At 40.3% G+C, this 19,118-nt stretch overlaps 1 long non-coding RNA gene across 1 annotated transcript; it reads left to right on the top strand.

The window, feature by feature from the left end:
• Positions 1 to 2,209: 2,209 nt before the first annotated feature.
• LOC134510799 (uncharacterized) lies at positions 2,210 to 13,610 on the top strand. Its single transcript, XR_010069731.1, has 3 exons — positions 2,210 to 2,527; positions 10,519 to 10,639; positions 13,083 to 13,610. It is a non-coding gene; the product is annotated as an uncharacterized LOC134510799 (long non-coding RNA).
• Positions 13,611 to 19,118: the final 5,508 nt, after the last annotated feature.

The raw sequence follows: 19,118 nt of genomic DNA, 5'->3' as shown, positions 1-19,118 counted from the left end.
CCGGCACATTTTTGAGCAGCCTTTCTGAAGGCCACATTTCTAAACACTTGCTTTGCTTGCTACGTGGTATTCTGGGCCTCGTGCTCCAGGCAGGCTAAGCTGATTTTCTGTCTTTGATTGAGCACCTGATAATACCCAGTCTGAGAATGAGACAGCGGCTTTGCAGTCTGCATGCCCTAGCCCTCAAATCGAGACAATTTTGTTCCATTTCTGAACACAGGACAAAGCAAAGTAGCTTACACAGAAACTGAGCTGGTTTAGTGCTAGATCTGATATTTCAAGGCTATTTTGATGTTGAACAAAGGCTAGACCGTTGCATGATGATATACCCAGAAAGCTTGTCAGGCCATAGCTGCATAACACTATGCTTCAGAAAATCAATACCTATACTTTATATAGTTCTACAGTAATAACATAATTTTGTCTGGAAAATAAACCTGATACCTAGCATTAAAGTTTAATAGATAAGCAAATCTAGATTTCCCCCCTGCTGTGTCCTTTGCTGTTCTTCAAGCAGTTAAAAGGCATTACGCTGTATAACTTAAAAAGCATCTAGTTATTTTTATCTGATGAATAAGGTAAAACATTTCATCTGAGAGCTAAATCTAAAAGCTGTAGTGAGTGTATTTAGGATAGAATGGAACAGAAGGGGTATAAATAAAACAGCTTGGGTGAAACCTTAGCCCCACCAAATCCTGTGGCAAAATCCCCATTGATTTCATAGAGCCATGACCTTACCCAGCAATCACAGCACAAAGACAGCTGGCACTGCACAACTTTTAGAGGGGGACAAAAGATTAAAAACTCAATATTCAGGATACAGTCAAGTTTAGATTCAGCTGAACTCTGAGCTGACATCCAGCACATGGTTTATTCAGCAGAGGAAAATTATAGATGTGACAGAATTTAAGTGCGGTGTGAAGAACAGCCAAAATGTAGCCTCTTTTTAAACAAAAATGCCAGTCTTTCTCTTTAATTTGATGCATAAAAAAACCCCTCTCTATAATCTTCACAGGCTGTAAGAGTTCAAGGATGACCTTCTAGTCTGGCCAATAATCTTCTGAAATACTTACTGTGCCATAAGGATAGCAACAATGGGAATGGGAGGGAACTGAGGGGAAAGAACAGGGCAAAAACAGTTGAGGCAAAAAGCAGCAGGGAAGACCAGAGTTCATTTGGGACAATCCTAGTGAATCTTTATGTGTTCTCTTCCGTAATGCTACAGTTCTTAATATCCCAGATATAACAGAAAAATACCTGTCTTATATGCCTTCTAAGATGCTACAACAGACTAAAGAAGAAATAGTAAATTCCTCTGACAGAAAGTGCCCTGGCTATACTATGCAGTTTAAAGAATAGGGAAGGATGCAAATCCTTCAGAGCAGCAAATACTTTACAGTCCCAGCTGATAAGAATGACAAAAGTCTACTGACTTCAGTATTGTGGTCTCTGACCAGAAAAGCCAGAACACTGGCTTTTTTGAGCATCCTGTCAATGAGGTGGGGAAAGCTGTCTGGATACTGTAGGCAAATGTTATGCAGAAAATTACTTTCTTACATTTAAAAAAATGGCCTCCCAATGGAAATAAGTTTTGTGCAAAAATGATAGCATGGTTAAGGTATTTTTTATTTATGCCCTTAATTTCATGTCAAAATTACTAGTACTTACAAATTTCCAGGGGAGTATTGAGATTTAAATTAAGATATTTTAAAAAAGGTTCTATGGGAGAAGTTGATAGATTTTCTATAAACACATCACAAAAAGAAGGAAAAGTTTGTTTATTTGGAACTGTGTAGAATAGAAATAATACTGCAGTTTCAAAACGATTTCCCGTTCCCTATAAGTGTAACATTACATGCCGGTGAGGGCATGTTCATTGAGGCCTGATGCTCACAGAACTTAATAATACACCTATTAACTTTAAGCGCATAACCGATTTCACTGCAATCGCAGTTAAAATTAAACCTGTGCCTCACTGCCTGGCTGAATGAGGGCCTAAGGCTAACTGGATCTTCGGTATGGTTTTTGTAATGCTCTTAGAGGAGCCGTCGGAGTCGGCCAGCAGTGAGGAGCGAAGGAGGGCGGCAGCTCAGCTTACAGCAGAGGTGCTTGAATGTCAGACAAGGTCTTTGGGCTGGGAGGAAGATGCCGGCCAGATGCCAGCACGAAGGGAAGAAGGAAAATGTCCACAGCACTTATCTGAGAGCGAGGGTCAGGGGGGAGTGGGAATTAGATGGATTTATGCATAGCGCAGGAGCGAGAAAGAGCACGGAGGATTCCTCAGAGACTTGGAATTAATCTTCAGGTCTAATGTTCATGTAGTTTTTCAAATCACACTGAGCCTGGTGTGTTCAAGGAAACGGTTGCCAAAAGAAATAATATTGCCGTAAGAAATAATATTTTCTGTAAAATTGTCAGCATTATTTTAAAGTACCTTTTAAATGCCCGTAAGCACCACTGAAAATCTGTTTTCCCTGAGGAGTTAAATGTCAGCCTTAAGCTCCTGATCCTTCAGGATTTAAAGAAGGTAAATAATTTTGTACATATTAGCAACGCCACTGTTAAATATTTATTTGTGTATGTAAAGATAGTCACAGGTATGAATGATTGTGGTGTTGGGCACTTAAAAAGGCCCTAACCATAAAAATGGAGGTGGGGGGAGCTGTGGGGTGGTCAGATCTAATTCTACAGGGGTGGTGAACATTTCATAGCATGTGTCAAAGACTGACTTTTGATAGCTTTAAACAGAAGCAATTTCCAGGAGTCAATGCTTTTGTTCCTTTATATTTTCCTTCAGTGAAACGGTCTGTACTTCTCCTTCAACACTCTAATTATCATTAGCCTCAGAAATCACTTTGCAATTAATGAAAGTCTGAATTCTTCACGTTCACTGAGCAAAACCTTAATATAAACAAACACTAGCTGCAAACTCATTCCAAGGTAATTAATAGTGCTAGCCTGATTTATATCTGTTTTATATCTGGCATACCTCTGCAACAGGCAAGTTTCTGTTCTCACTGTTGCCATCCTATTGCTGAAACTTGTGCACTGGAAACTCAACAGTCAGCATTGGTCTAAAGTAAATGAAAAGCAACCTGCAGTAACTTTTAACTAAGCCTTTTGTCTGAAGCAGCCCAAAGCAATAGTCATGGTCTTTCTTTAGATTTTGGACAGATAGAGAGCTCCTTAGGTTTCTCAGGCCATTTACATTTCTGAAGCTCAAAAAGTTAATCCAGAAGGGGAGAAGTATCTTCCTGCCAGAACACAGATCAGAGAGGTTGCCTGCAGCAGCAAAATATGCAGTAGGTGTTTTCATGAATGGTCATGAAGAGAGGGAGGGACAAACGCGCTACAGTTTCCCCAGAGTAACTGATTAATCCTCCAGGGAAGCAATGCCTCTGAAATCCTGCAGTGCGTGAGTCAGCATTGCAGCACGTGGGAGAGTTGTTCTCTTTTTCACAGCTCACGATATAAATTGGACAATTTGCAAAAAAAAAAAAATACCCAAACCTTTGCGGATTTACAAGTGCAAACTTCTGTAGAATTTTTTTTGAGCTTTAGTGTAAATATGAATATGGCGTTATAACTTCTGCTGTGCGCCAGGAATGGGAATGGGAAAAATAATTTACTGCATCTGTTCTGTACTGAGAAGGCAGAAAAGATGAGTTTTAAGAAGACTTTAATCCAGTCTACTTAGTTTCCAGAGCTTTCCTCAAATGTATGGTATAAACACCATTCCTGAGAGCACTCCCAGGTTAAAGAGAAAAGCAGAAGGGATGTAACAGACCTTCCAACTCCTCGTACAGCATCATGGATCGCTGTGCCTATGTGACCCACTGATGTGTTTTACTCACAGTGAGTACAGTCCTAAATTTGCATGTGAAGAAAACGGAACATAAAATAGCTACCTGAATTATCCTCCATATAACAGCCAATCTGTGGCGGATCCGGACATTAAACTTTTACCTTCTGAGTCCTAACGCTGTGCTTATCAACCAAGGCATCTTCCATCCCATCTGGCCTTTGGTGCACATCTGCTGTACCAGTGAGCTACGGGAAATGCTCCAGGAATTTGCTTCTTCCTATGTGCTCTGTCTGATTATTTTTGTTGATGACTAGTCACAATTCCAGCAGGATATGTATCTCAATCTCCTTATGTTTACATTCTCACCCATATTGCATTGGCATGTAATGGTATTAATGCATTAGGGCACTCTATCCATCATTAAATCATGCATGAAGTCAGTAGCTGTTCTGATTAGCTACACGCGGACAGGGGTTGAATTACAATGGAAAGAGGCCTCTGCATATATAGTAAAGGATAACTTTATTAGTGCTACTTACACTGGAAAAGAAAGGGCTTTCAAAAGGAAACCCTGTGTTTTTTTCTGGAAAATGGCATTATAGGAAATCATAATTAGTCTTGTGAACAGCCAGGAGGAATCAGTCAGAAAGCTACTCCACTTCCTATCGCTTTACTTCTCCTCTATCATTTATAGGATATTATCATGTAAAACACTTGAGACTCACAAAAAGCGTGTCCTCGCACTACACAGATTAGCTTGTGCTCTTTGCCTATTTCTTTTAAAATTGCCTTTAATGTAATTTCCAAATCTTTCTTCTCTATAAAAGCAGGCTCTTGAATTTTAAAAAGATGTCCATCCATGTATACTGGTCTGATCAAGGATTCCATGAAACAATAGCTGGCAAAAGTCAAGGATTCCTGAGTGTTAGAGCTTAATAAAACCTTTCCAAGTGTTTTTATTTCTAGCCTTATACAACCTGCTCCTGCATTCTGTGCTGTGTTTGCCTCTACCATGATTTGGAATATGCCACAGGACTACAGCATACACAGGCCAAATATTAAATGAAAACCACATATTATACCAGTACCACTGGGAATAACAACTTGCAAAGAAACAAGTTCTGATTGATAATGCTGTTAGGTAGCAGCAACAGCAGTGGATTTCCTAGGTGGTTAAAGTTCTTGACTAAAAACATTTTGGAAAATTGGGCTCTGGTGAAAATGAAAAATTTCCTGTGGAATTAATGTTCTTAACAGCAATAGTAATGTTTCTATAGGGAATTGTAAAACTTTGATCTTTAAACCTTTCCCCTACCATTCTCTTTTGTCACGTTTGGTTTTCAAAGCAGCAATGAAATTGTAAAACAATTTATTGAAAATGGGCAAAAGGGAGATTTCTTACTGAAAAATGAATGTAGTGCATATTACTTTATTTCAAAGTTTCCCAATGAGCTGAGCAGAACCGAAGCAACGCAGCGTACCGGAAATGTCCCATGGGCACAAAGTGGGATTTTTGATAAAGTGTAGTCCCTCTTCGGGCTACAGGATGGTCTGCAGGAAGCTAGTCATGAGCAGCTACGCAGCATATTAACGGCATATCAGCTGCCGAGAGAGTTCAGATCATTCGGTACTGATCCCAGGAGTTTCAGTGAAGATACTGTTGTTTACTGGAACTGCTTAAAGCTCAGTGTTCTGCGCTCTGAATATCATGTCCAATGATACTCAGGATTTGTAACATTTTTGCTTGCATGGGTGGGACTTTGCTTTTCTTTAGCAGATGGGGAATTAGGGAGTTACATACAGGTAAACCACTATTGCAATATAAATAATAATATGTAATGTGCTTCCATAAATCATTTTGTCTATCACATATTACAAGTGTCTACTATCATGTAATGTAGACCTTTGACAACATAGCCCAGTCCTTTTCCCTGCGTTCACTTCTCCTTCCAGAACTGTGAACCCTTCCTCTTCTCAATCTGAGACCCAACCATCCTTCTCATATTTTGGGATCACATTCCCAAACAACATGTGCATGTAGAAGGATGTTTGCCCATCAGATGAGCAGTGTTGTCCCAGCCCGTTTGACCTTTTCCCATGTCCTGTCTGTACCTCCCCGGGCTACGGCAAAGCCCCATTACTTGGGTTGGAGTAGGCATCTCAAAGAGACATGTCTCCACCACACACTCCCATTTACTTCTTTCTAGGACACCAGGAGGTATCAAGCATTCATACAACCTGTTTTCTAACGTCTGGTAATTAGTGGAAAGCCAAGCTGTCCCCCAACCTATCTCCTGACATCTGATCCACCAGCCAAGGGGGACACAGGAGAAGGCAGTGGGGAAAGCAGGGTGTCCGAGCACCCACACTGCTGGGTCTGGGCAGCTGAAGCTGGTCTGGGTCCCACTGCTTTGATCCTCCGCACTTGCCAGCCCTGTGTCCAGCCACTTCACTGCACGGCCTGGCAGGCAGGTGGGTTTTCATGGGGTTAGTAGGGTGAGGGTGCTGAGGGAAGGCAGGAGGGGACCATGTTGGGTGGTGGGCCAAGAGCAGGAGGGACTATGGTAAAAGCAATGCAGGCTGCTGGAGGAACAACATGTGAGGAACCAAATGCTCATGAATAGATGCTTGCACAGTCAATAAACCTTTCACTTTTTCCTTTAAGTTATCTTTTCATTTGCATCCTGGATCAAGTTTATCAGAAGCTTTTTTTGCAAAAAATTATTTTTAGTCTGAAAAATTAAAGATGGTGAGTCAGATAGTGTTCAGCTCCATGTGTTATGCTGAGCTGCCACAGAGGACAGCACATTTTTCGCACAACAGCAACACATTTTTCAGGTCTTCCTAAACTTTATTTTCAATTCTGTTGTTTCCTTGCTGTGAAAAGATATTGCTATAACAAGACTATATTGCAACGGGGAATGTAATAGGGTTATATCGAGGAGATTTTTATTAAATCATAGTGATGTATACAGATACACAAAACAAAATTCTGCCAGAAGATAAATCCCATTCTGAAATCCTACAGTGCATTATTAGACTTGCAGGACACATGAGTTAGGGAAGATCTACCAAACCATGTTGAAGTGTCTTACAAAACATCTGACAGTGAGAAATCTTTATGGTTGATTTTTAACTGAAGAATGGGTTTGATTTTAAAATACATCACATTCATTGGTTAGCTGTAAGATGGCTTCATGAACCCTGGAGCATGGCGGTTAATATTAGAGTATATAACTGTAAAACCAGTAACACTGGGATTTCTATGTACTATACTTTTAACTGCCTAAGGCTCCTTGTATTTGCAGATAGCCATTATTTATTGAGTTGGGAGCAAAATTATTAAGGAGACAGGAAAACACAGTCAAACATACAGAACATGCGTTTTTTTCAATAAGTTTTTAATTATCTTGTTCCCTCTGTTTCTGTTTGCTTTCTGCCAGAAAATACAGGGGATTCAGGCAATTTTCAGAATATACACTTTCATTCTTCCTCTTGATTACATAACTTTTCTAGATTAACATAGAGACATTTCTAACATTTTATTTTAACCTTTAAAAAAAAAAAAACTTTTATGTAAGAATTGAATCCTATTTTATTACTCTAATTCTTGGATTTATTTTATCTCTTCTGCTGTGTTTTCGTAATACCACTCTGCAACTGAGAAAAATGGAAGACTAAAGAACACGTAACAAGTCCTATCAAATATTGAAATTCATGTATTGAAGCTACAGATTCACTCCAATTGGATCTTTATTGTAATAGAGAAAGAAAGATGAAGAAGAATCTGTATTATTTATGCTTTAACAAGGATATGAACTTTATTATCTTTAATCACATGACCTAAGTTACAGTTCTTTATGAGAATTTCAGCATCAGTACAGTTGTTCCAAGATTACCAGCTATCATACAGTAACTTACCTTTTGCCATATTTTTTTTCTCTTTGTGGCCATTAAATCATTAAATATTCTTCCATACATTGAAAAATTGCTAGGGTCAGAATACTTCTTAATCACAAAACTAAGTAGTGCAGGATTCTCAGACATTACTGTATTGTTGTTTTACATCTATTTTAAGTGTAACATTTTTAAACATAGTGCTTTTACTAGTTGCACTATGCTTTTCTTCCATTCATTTGGAAATCACACTGTGTATATGTTCATGGTGACTAATTCTGTATCACTGCAGATTCTGGAAGCAGAAATGGGTTCTTCGTGAAACCCCTGCATTAGTGAAGGTCTAAAATATTTTTTCTTTCTTTATGAAGGTGACTAATGATCTCCTTTGGGACTACATATTGGAACAATTTCTTTACACTTACCCAAAGTAAGAGGATACAAGCTGATGCCTCTGGTATCAATTAATTAATTTTCCTTTATAAATACATAAGTTGCAAGTATCCAAGTATTCATTTACCCTTAATAAAAGTTTTGTAACAATAAAGTTTATCATTTGATTTTCATAACATTTTGTGCTAAGTAATTTCTCACACAGTGGGGAACTCCATTCTTAAGAGAGAAGAGCAAGTCTGTTCTAGAAAGACAGATTAAGGACATGTATACATCCTGCATAATTATAGTGGTTTCTATTTTTCCTTAGACTACAAAGTTAAATGATAAACAGTTTTCTTTACTGGCTAATTAAGGAAACAATGCAACCAGAATGCAAGATGTGTTTCATAGGAAGGCAAGATTTTGGAGTTTTTCCTTTAGTTATAGGATACCAGAAAAAAAAAAATTCCAGTTGCAGTAGCTCACAGACTAAATTTGAGTAAAAAACCCCACACTGTAGCTAAGCAGGCAAATCTGACTCTGGGTTGCGTTCGCAAGAGCTGACAGTGATGGGAGGTAATTATTCCTTCTACTTGATCCCGGTAAGACGGGAAACATTTTTCTTCCTTCCATTGCTATAAAATGTTATTGTAAAGAAAGATGATGATAAATTGTTCTTCAGGGCCAATGTGGTAAGAACAAACATAAATTAGCTTAGATTTAACCAAAAGTGATCTCACTGGCTGTAAGAGAAGGCTTCTGTTTGGCTGTTAAAACACCAAGTGTTCTCCTAGGGCAGCGGTGAAGTCTCCTTCACTGGAGGTTTTTAGGATGGGTTAGGCAAACATCTGCCAGGAATGATCTTAGTGTAGACCATTGACCAGCTTCAGTCCAAAGGACTGGAGAAGTTGGTCTTCCAAGGCTTTGTGTTTGTGCTCTTCTATGAATCTGATTGATTGAGTTTACTGCCAGCTGGATCTCTTCTTCTTACACTTCCTGTTGCATAAACTTCTTTCTTGCTGTACAAACTTCATGTTTATAGTACTGTGAGTGTACAGGGATTCAGTGAACTTCCTGTTATTTGAGTAATCTTCTCACTGCTGCATTTCTGGGGACAAATTTTCAGTGCCCCTCTCAAATTACATGTCCCAAGGCTGAGCTGAGATTAAGTTAAAGCAAGCAGCAACTTAAAGCCCTGATGTCCAGGGCAAGTGCTGACTTTTGCCTCTCTCCTGGCTGTGCTCCTACTGCCAGAACCAGCAGCTTTCTGCTACCAGATATCCCATCTCTTCCTTTGGCAGCAGGATCAAAAAAGAAGTGCTATTTTCAGAGTTTCTCCTGTAATACAATCATGACATAGAGCATGAAACTGCAAGTTAAACTCCTTAAGGCATTTGGGGAAAGGTTGTTGGGAGTCTCAGTGTTTCTTTAGATGCGTTACTGTGCTACCGTGGCTCCTGCAAGTACAATTTGCCACAGTCTGAGTGGTGCCTTCAGGCCCCCTGAGACCTGATCTGTCAGGCTGCCTCACACAGCGTGGCTGGGGACAGCCCCACACCTCCGCCTTATCTCATAACACGTGTCTTACGTTGGAGGTGCAGACGATGACAGCTCCGAGCAATCTGTGGTAATTCCATGGAGAGATGGCACCTGGGATGCCCTCCCTTGTTGTCTGCACACAGTCCCTGGCATCTCATTGTGATGCTGAGCGTAAGAAAGCTATGGCCACCAGAGGACTTACGATTCTCAGTCTGAAACGTACAGCAGAAATTAACTGGGACTTCAGCTTCTCTTGGCTGCTTTAGTCATCAAAATGCAACATTTTGCTTTGCCTAATTTTAGTGTTGTCCAAGTCCACAGTCACTTATGTGCTCATTAGTAAAACCCCTAAAGTTTTACCTTTGAGTACACCAGAAATGCCTCGTTTTTAACAGTATACAATTCTCAGGAGCCAATTGATGCGTAACTCCCTCAAACTTCGCAGACGAGGTCCTCTCCATCTCTCTTGGTCAACTGACAAGCATTTTCAGTCCACGTCTTCTAGAAAAGGCTTTGCACAAAGTACAGAGGCTGGTGGTAGTTACAGTACCTCAGACCTCGTACGACCTTTGACAGTTTGAGCCTTCACAGAAGGAGGAATAAGGCTTAGAATACAATTTCTAAGAGAGTACCTGATAGTAGGCTGGAGTGGAGTTCTCTTAACTTCCACTTTCCAGGCAATAATTAAATATTAATTAGGTCAGAGGAATGAAAGAAGAACAAGATGAGATTAACACTAAGTGGCTGAGCCTTAAGTTTCTTGTGGAACAGAGTACTTCTTTTTAAATATTTACATTTTGGATTGGAGGAGAGAGCAGAAAGAGAGATTCTATTCTCCCAGATGAGAATCATAAGAAAGCAGTGAGCTATAGTGACATGTTCACTTTTGTCTTTTTTTCTAGGTCACAATAAATATTTAATGAGTCTACGAGGACAGATATAGCTTCTACAAGAGCGACTAAGAAGAACCTTCTCTTTTCCATCCAGGGTAGCGTCGGCTCCAGTGGTCTGGGAGTGGAAAATGTAGGTTCAGCCACCTTATAGCACAGGAATGAATCTATTCCAGTTGCACTTTTTTGCAGAAATACTCAGATAAATCCAACTCTGGAAGACAGCCTCTGCTAAGGCCATAATTTGTGAGAAAGACTGGCAGAAGGGCCTCACACCAAGGCAAAGCTGGGTGGTTTGAAATCAGTACAGGAGTAAGGGGCTCCCGACAGGCTGGAGATGTGATCTAAATCTTATCAGTTTCTGTTGGCTAACGTATGCCACCACCTGCTTATCTTGCTGGCTTTGGGGGATATGTAGGCCTAGAGCTTATATTTTTGCATGCATTGCATGTGAAACAATGCATGCAACTAGGAAGCAATGCATGCAACTAGCTATGGAACTCAGGGCTGAGGTATCTGGACAGTTGGGTCCTTTAATAGCGAGTTAAAACTTCCTTGTGAGCCTAGCTCTGGATTTCACATTTTCAGCCTCCACTGTAGATGGCTGTATTTCAGGAAGGAAAGACGGAAGAATTGTTGCTATTTTACACTGTTGCTAAGATGTCAAGGTTTCTGGACATCTTCCAGAGGTGAGTGTTAGCTCAGTGGGTCTGTTGCCAAGAAAACTCTGGTTCTTGTACATACAGGTTTTACTCTTGTGATTCATGGTGTCATTATTTCAATGGATGTAGCCGTCACGAGAGATTATGGCCAGACTTACACTGTCCTTCAGGTAACATGAACCCAGGGAGCTCAAATCTTGAATGGGAGCTGGTATTTATAATCTAGTCAAATAAGACTTAGGTACTAAGTTGTCAGGTGAGCCCTCTCAATAGATGTTATATGTAACTGAATGGCTAACTGGTCTGAAGCCATTCAAGCTGGTGGCTTCAGGGTTATGTATAGAAGACTTTTCTCAACACTCACAAAATTATGTGGCCACAAATGGACCACAAGTCCACATTGGAGAGGACTGTCCGCAGTCATGCACACGAAAGGAACTCTTTCCTAGCTGTGACTGTTTGAGTATTCAAACACAGAGCTAGGCATTTTCAGTGTTTATTCAGCTTTTCAGGGGAACAAACAGGTCCTTGTCAAAATGGAAAAAAAAAAAAAGAAAGAAAACATTTACTTAAAAAAAGACTCTTTCATTTAGAAAATAAGCTTGAACAAAGCGTTTCAGCTCTTCAGAACTATCTGAAAGTGAGTGATTCAGTTCCATATGAAAATACTGTATCAAAGAGAAGAATATTATCTTTAATTGCTCCTCCACCATGACATTTCTGACTCCTCTCCAGAGTTTGAGAAACAGCCAGCATCAGCAGGGTGAATCATCGGTGCTGCGTACAGCCCTGTTTGGCAAACTGCAAACAACCGTCTCCTGGGACTCTGCTCCAGTTTGCACGTTTATCCCTACTGGAGGCCCTAGCTAAAATAAGGAACACCACATCTGCAATGTGCATTTATTCTGCTTCCTGGCAAAATAAGAGTAGATGAATATAAAATAGTCTTTGAGGAGTGGAAGGCAGGATGTTTGGGGAAGGAGAGTATCTGAAGAAGAATCTTTTAAACTTTCTGAATTCTGGTGAAGACCATGAGGCAGAAGTGTGGTCAGCTGAGGAATTTATATGTAAACTTGCTGAAGCCCTTGCAGGAAACACAAAAGGGTTTATATATTTGGAGTCAAAGGTTAAATCAAGGGTGAACCCACTCTAGAGTTTATTCCTCTCTTCTAATTTGGGTAGTTTACTCACTTCTTACGTATGCCAAATAAGAAAGTTTATCCGCACTTCATTTTCTGTTACTAAGTTGTTTGCAGAGTCACTAAGCTTTCACTGTTTCTTTTTTAAGGATATTGATTTATCCCAAGACTAGAAGCTGACATTCTAGGAATTTTATGGTATGAAATATGTAATCTACTAAGTGAAGTAACTGTAGTGGAAAAAAATGTCATGTTTTCTAAGAGACGGTTGAGCAGTGTGCGGCTAAATCTGGTGAAGAACTGAATGCTTGCATTTTCCATTGATGTCAGCTCTCAGGACGTTCTTATAAATGGGAAGCTGTCTGAACAAGTATTGCAGACTGGCAGTGAGTGGGTAGATTTAAAATAGATTAAGAAATTAATGACATAAGGGAACACATAGCCTGAAAGGATGATGTTTTCAATGTGTCTTGATACTTTGCTACGTATTCAGAGCCACTCTACTAAGTGTATTGGGCATTTTTGCAGTGTTTCTGACCAAAACACTCTGCTACATCAATCCTGCAATTCAAAATTATTTCAATTGTTCTGATAGGCAGATGATTTTGAGGTTCTATTTCTTTTAAATTCCTAATAAATGGAAAATCGGTGCAAGCACATCTCTAGTCACTCTTCTGTGACTATCTGAGATTACCTGATCTAGAGAGATGGAATGACATTAATTCTGCTGCTTCCAACGGTGTCTCATTGAATTGGTCTGTTCCTTTCTTGACAGGCTGCTGTCTATATATATCACCTATAACAGAACATACTGGACTTTCAATTGCCAATTCTATCTAAAATTGCATGAAATCTCTGTTACCTGGAATCAGTTCATTCGCTAAGCGGAAGTCACCTTGAAATGCTCTGAAAGTCCTCGATTCCCTCAAATATGCATTTGATTCCCTAATTCAGTGATTAGTGCTTGTAATAACATCAAGGTAAATACACAAGAAGATGAAAAGTGTTACTGATACCTCATAAGGGGAGGTTTCCAGCAACAGTTTCATCAAAAGAATCAAAGTCAGTTCCCATTTAAGACCGGGAATTAATTGTGGAACTCTTTTTAGCTATTCCAGCTTGTGACTCACTGTGCAAAGCTGCGTTGGCTCTAAGATCTTTCTGTTTCACCCAGCAATAGAACTAGCCTGGGAACTGAAGAGCAGCGGGATGCAGGGAACTATCAGCTATGAAAAATCCTGCAATTTATGGAACTTTTAAAAATAATAAACTGAAGCACCAAAAAGACAAAGGTTTCTGTTTTGTCAAATTTATTTTTTTAAAGAGGTTTCTGGTTTATCTTAATTTCTTCTGCAAATGAAATTTACCACAGAAAATGTAGCCCTTTTTCAGTTCATTGTAGGTTGACAAAAATGTGCTGACTTACTCACTGCTTTGCCCAAGTGCTCATTTTCTTTCATTCTGTAGAGTGCTGAGATCTTTCATTCCCCTAAAGGAAGGATTCTGGATCAGCTGGGATGAGATGTTCTCATGGAAATATTCAAATATGCAACGATTATGTGATAAGTCCTTACATGTTCTCAGAGCTCGCTAAGTCATACGATACTCCGTTCTCCCATGGAAAAGCCAGCCTATAATCTTCCCTTCCCCTGTTTCGTGGGAGACTCTAAGAAGTCAGTTGAGATACATGCAAAGGGTGTGGGCAATTTAGGGATGAGGTAAGACGTTTTATAATTTATGCATTGCTGATTGGGAGTAAATTACGCCGGACGGCTAGATCCTGTGGGTTTCTGGTAGTCACTGTCACGAACAAAATCCAGATACTTCATGGCAGTGTCTAGAGAAATGCAGCCACAGTCTCCCTGGTCTCTTTCCTCTGTCGAGGGGTGTACATGTGATGGTTAGGCCCTTGAAATTAAAGAGTTTTCAGATTCCCTGCAACCCTTTGGCTGTATGTCAGAGCAGGAGGGAAAAGACGGTCCTAGAGGGCAGCTGCACGTGTGAGTGTATCTCTCGTCTCTCCCATGAGGAGCAGCCTCCAAGCGCTTACAATTCCTGGAAATGCATGGATTTAGCAAACCTCTGGCACCTTCATCTGTAAAACCAGAAAACAACTCTGCCTCTTGTGTGTTACTGACAGGAATCCCCCATCTCATTCTTCCCCAAATTTCAAACCTTAGGCATATTCTGCCCCACAAGAGGCAGATGGGGACGTAATTGTCATTACCTATTGCAATGTCAATGTAACCGCTTTCTTTATCTCTGTGTACCATTAAAGTGACAGAAGAATGCCCAGGCCACGAAGTCTTTGCTTGTCCTTCTGCATTGCACAAGAAGGGAACCTAGTCTTGTAATCAAGCTTTATCAATGATATATTTTCACCTTTGCACCATTTCGCTGCTTAAAAAAGTGGTGACTGTGTCTACTTTTTTTTTGGGAAATACATAATTTGAAGTCAAGAACATATATATTGAAGATATATTAAGATTTAGGTGGCCTAATCTAAATATTCCATTATTTGACTATGATTTGAATCTTCTGGGTGATTTATATAATAGATAATACACAATGCAGCTCAGCACATCGATCATCACTAGACTTTTAAACTCCAGAGGGTCTCTGCCACTGGACTGACAACCAAAAAATTTCAACAAGAAAAGTTTTCCAGGAGGATGTTATACAGAGATCTGAGGGACTATCAATTCCAGCAGAATATCCTCATGTTGTCAAGAAACTTTGGCCTAAGAATTATCATCCAGACTGCACAGAGGACACCTTAACTAGGGAAATTCATTTCAATGTTTTTGTACCACTAGCCCCTGGCATTTGCGTTGTAACAGGTCTCTTAATAAACCCTCTAATTAACTGCTTCATGCAGTTTGTAACAGCACTCCAGTACGTATTTATCTTATATTATACCATGTGTCTCCTAAAAATTTTTTTCTTCTGTGGGGAAAAAAACCCACAACAACTCATAGAAGTACATTTAAAAAGTAGTTTCTAATCTTGCTTCTTAAGTGCACTTCTAAGTTCCACTGAATACAGACCGATATGATCAGAGTATTTTTTTGTTTGTTTGTAAAATGTCCATGGAGATATACACAGTGACTGTAACATGAAGGAGAAACCACAATGGTGTTATTCTGGCAAGAGAATCAACTTGGGGTGCTAAGTGGATATCAGGGGAAAAAAAGTGATTAAAAGTCATTGTAAAAATCTCTTTTACAATGGAAATATTTTTTCAATTTCTACTGCAGAAGAAATAATGTATCTCCAGTAATGCATGTTGAAAAGTTGTTGCTATGAAACTATGCAGGCCGAGAAAAAAAAACATATCTTTGTGGCTTGGCTTGGCTTATAGAGTTATACAAGGACAAAGAATATAGAAGGCACGCTTTTACCCTCTGTATCGCCTGTGCCTGTAAGAGGTTACAGCCCACGTGCGAAAGGAACTTCTTGGAAATGTTCCTTTCAGTCCTGTTTGAAAGGAGCAAGAAGGCGGTAGACCCTTGACTGCAATCACCCCCATTTCCCCAGGGCCAGGCTAAAGTAGATGCTATACACTGGCAGGAGCTGGCCTGGAGAAAAACTGTCCTCTCAGATAGCTCAGTAATAGCGGGATTGGATAAACTCTTGTCTGTAACCATGTCCATAAGCTCCCTGCTGCTCCAAGAGATGAGTACAGTGGGTTCAGGAGTAACACATTTGGAGAGAAAGGTTGGTGTTAACCTGGCACTGCAGCATGGAAGGGGCTGTGCGAGCAATAGAGAAGGGTCCTGGTTTTGGGGGAGCGGCTCAACAGGAGAGGATGAAGATGGGTCCGCACAGAGAGGCTGGAGAGTGAAGGTACTCCAAGGTGGATATTCTTAGTCTACACCTGGTGCCCTTGGTTTATCCTGTTGGGAAGTCTGCCAACTTCCTACGGGTTAGGCGTAGCCTACAGGTTGGTTTACTACTCTGCTTTGAAGGTGAACTTTCTAGCCATTAAAAACATGTTTCTAGTAGAGTGTGCCTGGCTGTGCAGTCAGATAGAGTGGGAGAGTTCATCTGGTTTAGACAGTATGCCTGGAGGTTTTTCATAGGGTGGGGGAGCAATTAGAGGAGGTAGCCAACATGTAAATTCACCTTCTCCATCACTTCTCATTGTACTACCTCTGGATTAGAGGTGTTCCTCAATGAAACGGATAATCAAAGTGGATTTTTTTAAAAAATTGACTTTTTCTGAAAAATAAACCTTTGGTTTTGTCTTGGAAATCTTTATTATTTGCTTGTTCTAAACATATGTGTATGTCTCAGTGATGCTGGTCCCCTTCCCCCATATAAGACTGTGAACTTTCTTTAACCCAGCCCTTCCCATTCACGAAAATGCCTCTTTGACCTGAGTTATAAAGCAGTTGACCTTTCCACCTCCACATCCCTCATTCACATGCAATTCTTCCAAGATATCTACATAACACAGGCCATCTTTATGGGTGAATACAAAGAGCAGTTAGATTTAACTACCTAACAACAATGCCTGTGTTTTTAAAGCCCTCAACGTCTGAAATGTATTTTAGCATGTATAAAATGTGACATTGCTGGGCATCGCTGCCTCTCGCTGTGGGTAGGCATACAGGGAACTGGGATGGCAGGCAGCCATCCTCACTTCTGGTTAGGTGAAAACTTTGGGGTGAAGACACATGCAGGATTGTGTCAAATATTTCTCCTAAAGAAGCAAACTTAAAAAAAAGAAAGTAGGCAAAGCATCCCACTGCCTCTGTATTTGTGTACTGTAAACTTTGTCCGTTGATACAATCAAGAAACCCAAGAGACCAAAATTATGTTTAGTTTCCTTACAGTCTCCCCAGACGAAGAGCTATGGACACAGTACAATCCTGTCTTCTGAGCAGGAGACACATCTCGCTTAAGGCACCTCTAACACCGTCTGCTGCTTTTGGAAAGGGCTTTTTTCCTTCACTGCCATAACCCTTAGATAAACATATACTGCTTCTAAAAAAAGCATCTCAAAATGTCTGTGTTTTGTGAGTACAATATACTTGCTTTGCACAGATGTAAATAGCAAAGATACAAGAGAAGGGAAGAAGCTACTCAAATACCTTTTATTTTGAGTAATATAAAATTTGCTGCTACCAGCTGCTATACACCACGCAGGTTCCCTGTGATACATCCCAGAACCATCTTACACAGAAAAAATTATGGCACGAAATAGGCCAGCAAATAGCCCTAGTTCTCCTTTTGGCATCTGATATTTGGTGCCACCATATGTTGATCCCACATGCTGAGACTTATTTCCTTCATCTAACGCTACCTTTTTTACCCACTGTCACTTTTGTAGAAGATGAGAGATCTTAGTACAGTGGCTGCTTCCATTTGTTCTGCCGGGCTCTGCTTGCTGCAATGGCATCGTTATACATCTCATTAAATAGTCAAGGTCAAACCATCAAGTAACATCTCCTGTATGTGGTTCTCTGTGGGTGGCTAAACAAATGAAGATTTCAATAAATATTTGATGTCTTCCAAGAGATGAGAAGTAGCTTGCTTTGTTTTTACAGAAGGTCCTAGGCTAGCACCGATTTTTAAGGAAACGGCCAGCCCGCAAGATACGTCTATAAGCAATTGTCTTGAATCCTTATGCTACAACACTGTCAGACTTCCATTTAATGACCATGTTTTTGTTCATATGATCTGTAGTTCCTGATTCATGAAGTAATCTTACTCTGACAGGAGCATTCCTCTTTGTCTGCAGAGGCAATATTCCCCACCCCCTCTGCTCCGTTTTCTACATGTGCTCTTTCACGGCTGAGCATTAGCTCCTATTAGCACTCATATCATTAATAAGTAATATCTGCAAACAGTGGCAGACCTTTCTCCGACTAAAATCCCTGTGAAGACGTGTCCATCCTTATGGCATCCCCTTTCTGTCCTCAAGGACCCCAAGAGGAGCAATCAGTTATTTGAGAAATCCCTTGCCTTGAGGGAATTCTTGGATAACAGAGACCTGGCAAAATCTCATCTCTCCCACTCGGTCACAGGTTTTTCTCTGAGTAGGAGCCACTGTGGCCATGCCCAAGGAGTGACTGTGCCCGCAGTCTTGCCATATATTAAAGTTTCTGATCATTATGTTTCCCATCATAGGGATTCAGTGTTGGCTGACAAAAGCTGGAGCCGTTTGGGACTGTCTGGATGTAGGTGTTGAATCAACCATGTGTCAAGGGAGTGAAAATGCAGTATGCAGTCAGCTGGGATTTTGGGCGGGGGGATCACATTCCCCCATTCTCCCCCAGAATGCTTTATCCAGTCTCATAGATTCAATCTCTTAGGTCAGTTAGTGTCGCCCGTATCAAAATTTAGCCCTGATCCAAGATCTGGACTGAAGATTAGTTTATATTGTGTGATCGGTTGTGAAACAGAGCTCTCCGACATCTGCTTGTGTTTTCCTGATAGTCAGTGGCAAGGGGTGGCCCATAGTGTGTGTATGAGAACCTCAGGTGGAATCAGACTCCATAAGGCAAATAACTTCCCTTTCACCCTTCTCTACCCCGCAAAGATAATGGATGTAGAGGGTCTGTTACTGTCAGATTACCTACGGATAGCTGGATAGATGACAGAGCTGTCTTTAGGATGTAAATGTTCTAAGTTTTAGAACAGGACAAAAGATGTTAATTTGATTGAATGTGAGGCTGACCTTTGTAGATACTGCCTATAGGAGATAATAGGCTTTCTGAGGTCAATAAAAAGAATAATTAAAACACCAGACTGGGAGTATAGGGACCCCAAAAGTGTAACTCATGATGTAATGTGTATGACAAGA

This window comes from Chroicocephalus ridibundus, chromosome 2 (genome assembly GCF_963924245.1).
Source record: "Chroicocephalus ridibundus chromosome 2, bChrRid1.1, whole genome shotgun sequence".
NCBI lineage: Eukaryota > Metazoa > Chordata > Aves > Charadriiformes > Laridae > Chroicocephalus > Chroicocephalus ridibundus.
The sequence above is the reverse complement of the archived record's forward strand: the minus strand, read 5'-3'. Positions and strand labels throughout refer to the sequence as shown.